This window comes from Brachyhypopomus gauderio, chromosome 13, assembly GCF_052324685.1.
Source record: "Brachyhypopomus gauderio isolate BG-103 chromosome 13, BGAUD_0.2, whole genome shotgun sequence".
NCBI classification, from domain to species: domain Eukaryota; kingdom Metazoa; phylum Chordata; class Actinopteri; order Gymnotiformes; family Hypopomidae; genus Brachyhypopomus; species Brachyhypopomus gauderio.
This window is the reverse complement of record NC_135223.1, coordinates 23,036,067-23,044,568: the sequence shown is the minus strand read 5'-3', so window position 1 is coordinate 23,044,568 and position 8,502 is coordinate 23,036,067.

The following is an 8,502-nucleotide window of genomic DNA, read 5'->3' as shown; positions in this document are numbered from 1 at the left end:
AAATGGATCTGAGTTGTGCTGGGAACATTCATTCAGCACTGCAGAGCTGGACATAACCTTGGTTACGCCACTGGGGGGGGGGGGGGGGGGGGGGGGGGGGGGGGGAATCTGGGGGATGTGTTTATCACATACATCCTCCTCATAAATGTTTTTTGGTCTGCTTGAGCGTTCTTGATCTATTTAACGGTTTTCCTTGAGGTTTGGATGTTTTCTTTCTAATACACTTGTTTTTCAAGGATCTGCCATATGACTGTTGTTTTTGACATGGTCAATTTATTCTGATTTTTCTACCACATCTACTACAAAATGTACATTTTGGAATGAACTCAAGAGCTTTTGTTGAGATACTGAACAGCTACACCACACAGGACAAGAAGCCAGCTGTATCCACTTCTCCAGATCATTCTTGATCACTAAAACAGGAGAATCTAGAGGGAATAGACTTTAAACATCTAGAAGCGCAATTGTAGCTAAATCAAGGCTTGGCTGCTAAAGCCTCCTCACAGATAATTTCCATAGGCAGACAAAATGTTAAAAGGTCAGTGAAAAGTAGTACAATAGCTTATACACAGTGTGTTGAATGTGGCTCCAGAATGATGACCATGATTAGGGTTATATATATATATATATATATATATATATATATATATATATATATATATATATATATATATATATATATATATGTTTCAACAGTGTTACACATGTTTTGATCAAAATGAACACACCAGACTGCGTAGAGTAAAGCACATAAAGTCCTTCCCAGAGGTCAAATTGCAGGATGTGTATTTAAATGCAACTTCTTTTCTCTTTTCTCAAGATGATACAAACTGAAAGTGACCCATTTAAAGTGGTATAAATAAGTGCAGTGTAATTCAATTAGGACTAAAGCCTACTGACAGATAGAAGTGTCTACTGCATGCAAATAGATACAAACGACTGGGTGTCTAATGAAAATGGCCCATATTTCTGTCTGCAGCGAGGCAGCAACTCTCCGAGCTTCCAGCTGGTCACATGGGCCGACTGCAGCAGGCAGTGGGAGCGCTGTGACAGAAGGATTCTAAATACGACCGTAGGCTGTTCAGCTTGTCCCTGTAGGTAAGTGAACCCGTCGCGGGTGCCAGGTACAGCCCTCTTTTTTTTTTATAAACGTCCATTTAAAGGACAGTTCAGCACGGCCGGCTAATCTCTAGCCAAAGGCATCAGTGTCATGCTATTGTTGCATCATGACTTCTGGACATGGGGTTTGAAGGTATGCAGTATTGAACCACGCGGAAGGGCACAACCTGGGAAACGTAAAAGCCATGGAAGTGCAGAAGCATTCAAACACTGCAAGGACTCTGTGGTAGTTGTGTGTGTGTGTGTGTGTGTGATAGGCTCCCTTAAGCTTGGGCACTCTGCAGTCCAGCACTGCAGGCTGGACATGTCGGAGAGGAGGACACCCTGTGCAGGAGAAAACAGCAAGGACAGGAGTGTGGTAGCCTGACTCCCTCTCTCTCTCTCCCTCTCCCTATTTCTCCCCATCTCCCCCCCCCCCCCTTTCTCTGAAGCTGACCTTGAATCTGTCCTCTACTCTCCCAGCTACGCTTTCAAAGAGCCCTCTCTCTCTGTATGCTAATGTCTAGCATGGGCACCGTGGCAGGGAAAAACAAATGTTGCAATGCTCTCCTATCTGTGCCTTTTCCTCTAATCTTTTCTGCTGTATTTCTAAAGTTGATCTTCCTCCTGCTTGGCTGTGGAGCATCAAGAGGCATATATTCATTATCTGTCATCATATTCATTTCTATGCTAATGAGAACCATGCCCGCTGAAAATCTGTTTCAGTCCTTCAAATCAGAATAAGTGGCAATCAGGTTTTGTTTGTTTCAGACTTTCTTTTGAAATGAGTGAAGACATATCCAACATCCACTGATTTTTGCAAGCTGTATTCAATAAATCCCAATGCATAAATTCCAGATAATGCTATAATAGTCTTATATATTCTCATACAATGAGAAATGCTATTTTACATTAAAATGTTCAACTGTTATACTCTGGATACAAGAAAACACAAAAGGTTTATAGAAATGGAACATTAAAATTGGTATATGGAGTAGAGTTAAGCCACTGTGGCTAATGTTAACCCACTTTTCTCATGTGTGGAATGGTAGAGAACAGTTTCAAAACTACACATATGCACAAACATTTTTCTCGATAACGTTATTGATACTGTCACAGTAAGAATGAAGAGTGTGTCATGACCTATACGAGGCTCAGCAAAAGAAGGGTTCATTTAAGCATCCGTATGGACTACGTTTCAACTTAGGAGTCATAAGCAATCAATGTATTAGTGCAATTTCAGTGTGATTATATCAGATGTTGTAGTGACATTAAATCATTAGTGTTGAATGAATGGTTGTGAGTGATGTATTATAATCAAGTGCACGGTGACAACAGGAGGTTCCAGTGTGTATGGGTGGGAGAGGCCATGGAGTTCTAGAACTAGAACTATCTAGAACTAGAACTATTCTAGAACTAGAGTTCTAGTTCTAGAGTTCATGCTGCCGTCCACTGGCTAAACCAACACCTTGCTAGGTTGCTCCATGTAAAGCATGCTGTTTTCCTAACTCATCAAGAGCCCCCCCATCTCTCTCTCTCTCTCTCCCCCTCTTCCTCTCTTTCCTCCTCTCTCTCTGTAATTATTTCAGTAGCACTTGCACTCCTCAGATTGCAAGAATGAATATCGGCCTATATTTCCTCTGAATCACATCGTTTAAGAGGCTTTTTATATGTTTAATAAAGCAGAGCTGCCACCCTCTGTCACTGAGGAGCGACTCGTTTCCTGGGAAGGGAGGAACAGCTGTTCCCAATTGAAGGGTTTGCTGACGAAAAATAATGCTTTTTCATATTATAATTTACCACAGAATAGACTTAAATAGTGCGGTGGCGGTGGCACAAGCTAGAGGCGCAGTGGCAGGGCGATGAAGAGGCTTCCAGCACCAAAGGAGAGGGTATACACGGCTGAGTCCCTACGTAAGCGTTTGCCCTCGGCTTCCAGAGCTGTTTAACAGTTATTTGCCCACCTGTTCCTGCGAGGTTTGGACCGTGCTCTCTGGAGGTGTGCAGTCGGCGTCGAAACAGCTTGCGATCGGTGTGGTACATCTCTGTCTGTGCCACACTCTCTGTGCTCCCGTTGTTTTGCATGGATACGTGTTGTGCTGTCACCGCTAGCTAACGCGCTCCTGCTGACGACACCAGGCCCATGTTTCTTTTGTTCTTCTGGGTTTTTATTTATTTATTTATTTATTTGTTGTTGTTTTGGCAGTGAGTCAAGTAGTTGAGCAGCTGCACTGTTTATTTTATATATTTATCTTTGATAGCAGTGAATGGCTTTTAACGGCGGTATTACCCCTTTACCCCCTGCTCGGCTAGTCTGAGCGGAGCGTCTTGTGCACCTGCACAGAGAGCTGGACTGTAAATCTCAGCCATATAAAACGCTTTCTTATGAGAGGCAATCATTCAGGCCGGTCAGTGGCCCACGCTTTATCCCGCCTGCAGTCACCCTCTCACACTCTCTCGCCCGCCGTCTCTCTCTCTCTCTGTCTCTCACCTGCTGTCTCTCTCTCTCTCTCTCTCTCTCTCTCTCTCTCTCTCTCTCTCTCTCTCTCTCTCTCCTCCCCCCCCCCCATCTTCTCTTCTGGTTGCTTTGCTTCGGTTCCAGCCTAAATGACTGCTGGCTTTGTAGCAGAAGCTAAACTACACCTACAGGCTTGACTGCAAAGGTCAACAAGCTGCTTAAAATGAAGAATAGCGCAGGACAGACCAGAGTAATCTGCTCTCCGATCTCTCCGCATCTCCCACTCTGTGCTTTCCCAACCTGCAGAGGATATAGTGGTGTCCTTAGTGTTTTTGACAAACTGAAAGAATGCACTGTATGAATCCACTGGACCGAGAACATTCATTGCTTTACCACTCTGTACTATCTTATGTTGGTCTCCTCTTTCATGAATTTGTGCACTAAACTCATATTTACCTTCTTCCTCTCCCGGTTTTGTCTCTAGCTGCTGGACCAACTGTGAGGTGAATATCAAGCAGCTGTCCTCTCAGCTCCACTGCTCGGTCTCCACAAATAATAGGAACAAAATATATAAATGGCACTGATTTGTTATTCCCTTTTACATATTCTGTTCCATCTCACACTCTCTCCTCAGCTGCAGCATGCACACACACACACACACACACACACACACACACACACACACACATGCGCGTGCGCGCTTTCTCTCTACCTCTCCATCTCTCACTCACATGCTTACATAAACCCAGGTTAAAGAAAATCACAGCCATCACACAGAAACCCAAAAGGCAGCAGATGACATTTTATAAAATGTAAGCAACAAGAAATTAGATGGAGAAAGTCACAAATATATCCAGATCATTCATTGGTGGAAGGCCCTGCCATGTGGGTAGAGATGTCCACTCATTTGTGCCATGCAAGAACAGAAGGATGTTGCCCCCTAGTGTAGGGACGGCTCCCTGCAGGTGCCTCACGCACTTCAGCACAGACACGTCTGACACTGGCATCCTCACAAATCCTCACAAGTCTTTATTATGCATTAGGTTTTAAAAGGAGCAGATGTCTGTGGGGGAAAGGTCTGCCCATCTGAGTTCATGGCGTAGTCACAGGGGTCAGAGTTCAATGGCAGGATTCTCTTAATTGGTTTTCAAAAATGAGAAGAAATACACTCTTCATAAAGATTACGCCAAATAAAATGATAGAATACATCGCATACATCCTGCCCATGTCCCACCGCGCAAGCACACACACACACGTATATGCATCCACATACTTTATGCGAGCTTCCCTCCCTTAAGGGAACTTGTGACAGGAGTGTGAGATCACAAGTGCACACCTAATTCTCTACATCCATCTGCTTTAACAGATTGCATCAAATGTGACTGCAGGTGAACCATTCTAGAACCCCCACCCACCTCCACCCGCCACTGGTCTCTCCTCCTCTCATCTTTCTCTCCGTAGACACACGCTGCCTGTCCGGTGCACCGGGGCAAGACGTGGCGACACCGCGAATAAAACAAGCTGCAAGAGAATCCATCACATGCACCACCCTAAATAATGCGCTCCACCCGCCCCCCAACCGTGGCATCTGCCCGTCGCACCCCGGCCAGCTGTGATTTGTGTTCAATGACGTGTGAAAGCACAGCCCATTCCTCCAGTCACCCCCGGCGACACGGCGGAGGCAGTCGGCGCCGTCCACACACCCCGTCGCCCTGGCGCCGGTACCCTCCCCGCTAGCCGTGCAGATTTACGTCTCTCTCTCTCTCTCTCTCTCTCGAGCCCAGAGCAGGTGTTCAAACAACACACGGGCTGCTGTTTAGAACTCATAATGCGTCCACGGCAAAGAAAGCCGGCGAGCAAATCCGACAGCTAGAAGATCCCTCGTGATGGAGCGCCGCTCCACCTGGTCTCGTCGCCGATTGGCCAACGGAAGTGCAAGAGCTGCAGCAATTTATTAGGGACGCAGGTTTGATGGTGCGGGACGCCTTCTGTGTGGCTGCGGAGAATGTCACAGGCATGCGGGGGGCTGGTTCAGACCCGCCTGGCGCGTCTGATGATGGCTAAAGACGGCCTGTCCTCACCAGCATCTCCGCCGTAACTCTGGCACCCACGGGGAGAAATGTGGCTTTTAGTATCCCGCCGACCCACTTTAATTGCACTTCGCAGGAATTTGGAGCAGCATCACAGGGCGAGCGGCTCCAATCAGCAGTCGCAGTGCAGTTGCAATTAACATGGAGAAGGTGGGTGTGATCCAGGTCCGGTTTGGAGGAAGCCCAAAAGACGGCCTCCACACAACAAACAGACTCTAGGGCACACCTGGGCACACTCGGGCCTTTAAGCCACCTCTCTAAGAGCATACTGGTTTGTTGGTGAGAAAGCCCAAGGCCAATAGCACAGAGAGTGTGGGATGAGCTGCTTAAATGTGTAAAGTGGAAGCCTTTACAGAACTGGGACTTGTAGTGTGATGGGTGTAAAATATATGCATCCACCCCAAAGTTACCAAGACTTACTAAGACTGGTACAAGTGTGTGAGTGATAAAGCCTTGGGCAAAACAACAGCCATTTTTTCCCCAATTTAGTCCCAAAAATATCTGTTGAAAATATGTGCAACCTTATGTTGAGTGGAGGAACCGCTTTTGCCGAAACTATGAAACCTGCCCTTGAGTCCAAATACATGCGTCTCTGTACAAGCTGTACAGCACACTGAACAGCATTCTACAGTCTGGGCTGCTTTAATTTGGAGGCTAAATGCTTGAAAGCTTTGGATCAGAATGAATCAGAAATTTGTGCCACTTGCCCTGCATAGAAACCTAACACTGCTCTCTGGCTGGCTGAGAGACACAGTCGAGCTGAAGCAAAACACTGAAAATATCTCCTGCCCACACCAGTGTGTGCCAGGTATGTGTTACATGCATGCCTCTGGGGAAAACCCTCTCACAGAGCTTAAGACTTTGGAGAAACCCATTCCGCAAGTGATGCGTGTATAAGTGTGCTTATTTTACCATGTGATGTCCACAATCAAAAGTGTCTTGCAAACTCCATGTTCAGCTCCCATTCGATTCTCTTGTGTCCCCGTGTTCAAATGTTTGTCATGAAAGCTTGTTTGGCACATGATGGCCTCTGTGGGTAGACAGTAGGAGCAGCTGTGCACCATCTCTGACGGGCTCCCCAGGGCCACGCTCAGACACACCTCATCTATGGGCCGCTCAACGCTCCTGCATGTGGGTCAACGTACGTATCAATATTGCAGAGCTAGGAGCTTATAGCACTGTTTCCCGTCCCTCAGGCCGGGCATTCAGCAGAGGCAGAAGTGAAAAGTGCCCCAGTCAACGTCGCATGACTGACAGCCGACATGAGTGAGTTCGCTGGCAGTTTTTAGGAAGCGTTTTGCCGGGGTGTCCGTCAGAGAGAACGCCGCGGCTCTGTCCGTGTCGGAGCGATCAGCACACGAGAGCGTTGATGACTGACGGCACAGGCACAGCCACACCGCTGCCCCCCCCCCCCCCCCCCCCCCCCCACACACACACACACACACACACACACACACACACACCAGCGGCTCAAATCCACGGGGCCATTTCATATGCAGCGGTGTTTTTGTTTCACACACTTTCAAGCGCATGTAGTTCAGGGGGATGATTTGATGCTGACTGCACGGCTGCGTGGCCCCTACTCGCCCCCCCCACTCGCCCCCCCCACGCGGCCCCGCACGCGGCAGACTTCATTGTCGTGGCGATATCCTTTCGTCTCACCCTGCCATCCTTGTAATTTCAAGCGCACACTTCTTCACAGCTTCGCGCGATTCCGATATTGAGCCGAGGTTCCGCTCACTGTCTGCGGACCTCTGAGTGCAGATGAGAAAATGGATTCCGGGCCTCTGGGTGAGACGAGGCGGAGGAGTCCGGGCATGTCTGGAGGAGGACGGCGTGCGGGAGAGGTGAGGCGCTTCCGTCCGTGTGCCTCCCAAACACGGACTCTGAGCTCCACGCTGCGTTACAGCCCTTTGCTTATTCCCCCCAATCGTTCGTGATCAAGACCGTGTCCCAGCTGCGTCTCCTCCAATCAATTACCACGGCACCAAGCCCCCGGCCCAGACCGTCGACGGAGCGTCCTGACCGGGCCGTGGAGCCCCGCGCTGACGTGGACCTGATGGCTCTATCCAGTACTCTGCCAATGACAGGGATGATTTGTTTGATTGGTGTTTTATTTGATCAGCGGGCATAAGCAGATATGGGGAATTGAATGAAACAGATGTGATTGAATCAGCCGCCCCGGGGACGGCGGGGCAGGAGGGGAGACGGGCCTGCAGACGGGCCTGCTCGGGGCCCGGAGTGGCGAGAGCCTCCAGTGACAGAGGAGAGCTTCGGCGAGGAGAGTGGTGCCATCAGCCTAATGCACAGTGACATCACATTAGCTGTAGCACTCAGCACCTCTCATCTAGCACTGCGGTGCTCCATTAATTAGGTCTGGGCCTGCTAATGCTGCATTCCCCCCCATTACCCCCCATGAGGCAATGCAAACAGCACCCTGACCCTCGCACACTCTCTCATGCATATGTGCCAAACATATATGTGCACGCACACACACACACACACACACACACACACACACACACACACACACACACACACACACATACACACACACACACACACACACACACCAGCCTGATTGGGCTATACCCTGTCAGCATCCTATCACATGGATGAGGTGCAACATCTCCTTAGCTGAACAGAGGACAGCTGCGAAATCAATACTCTATTCCTTCTCTTAATGGCTATTTTATCAATGAATTATAGGCCGTTAGGTAGGTGTGTGTGTGCGTGTGTGTGTGTGTGTGTGTGTGTGTGTGTGTGTGTGAGTTTATGAGAGAGACACAGAGAGGTTTGGACTGATGGGGCTCACCACCTCAATAGCTGCTGGCTGGCAGGTCTGATTAGCAGCCT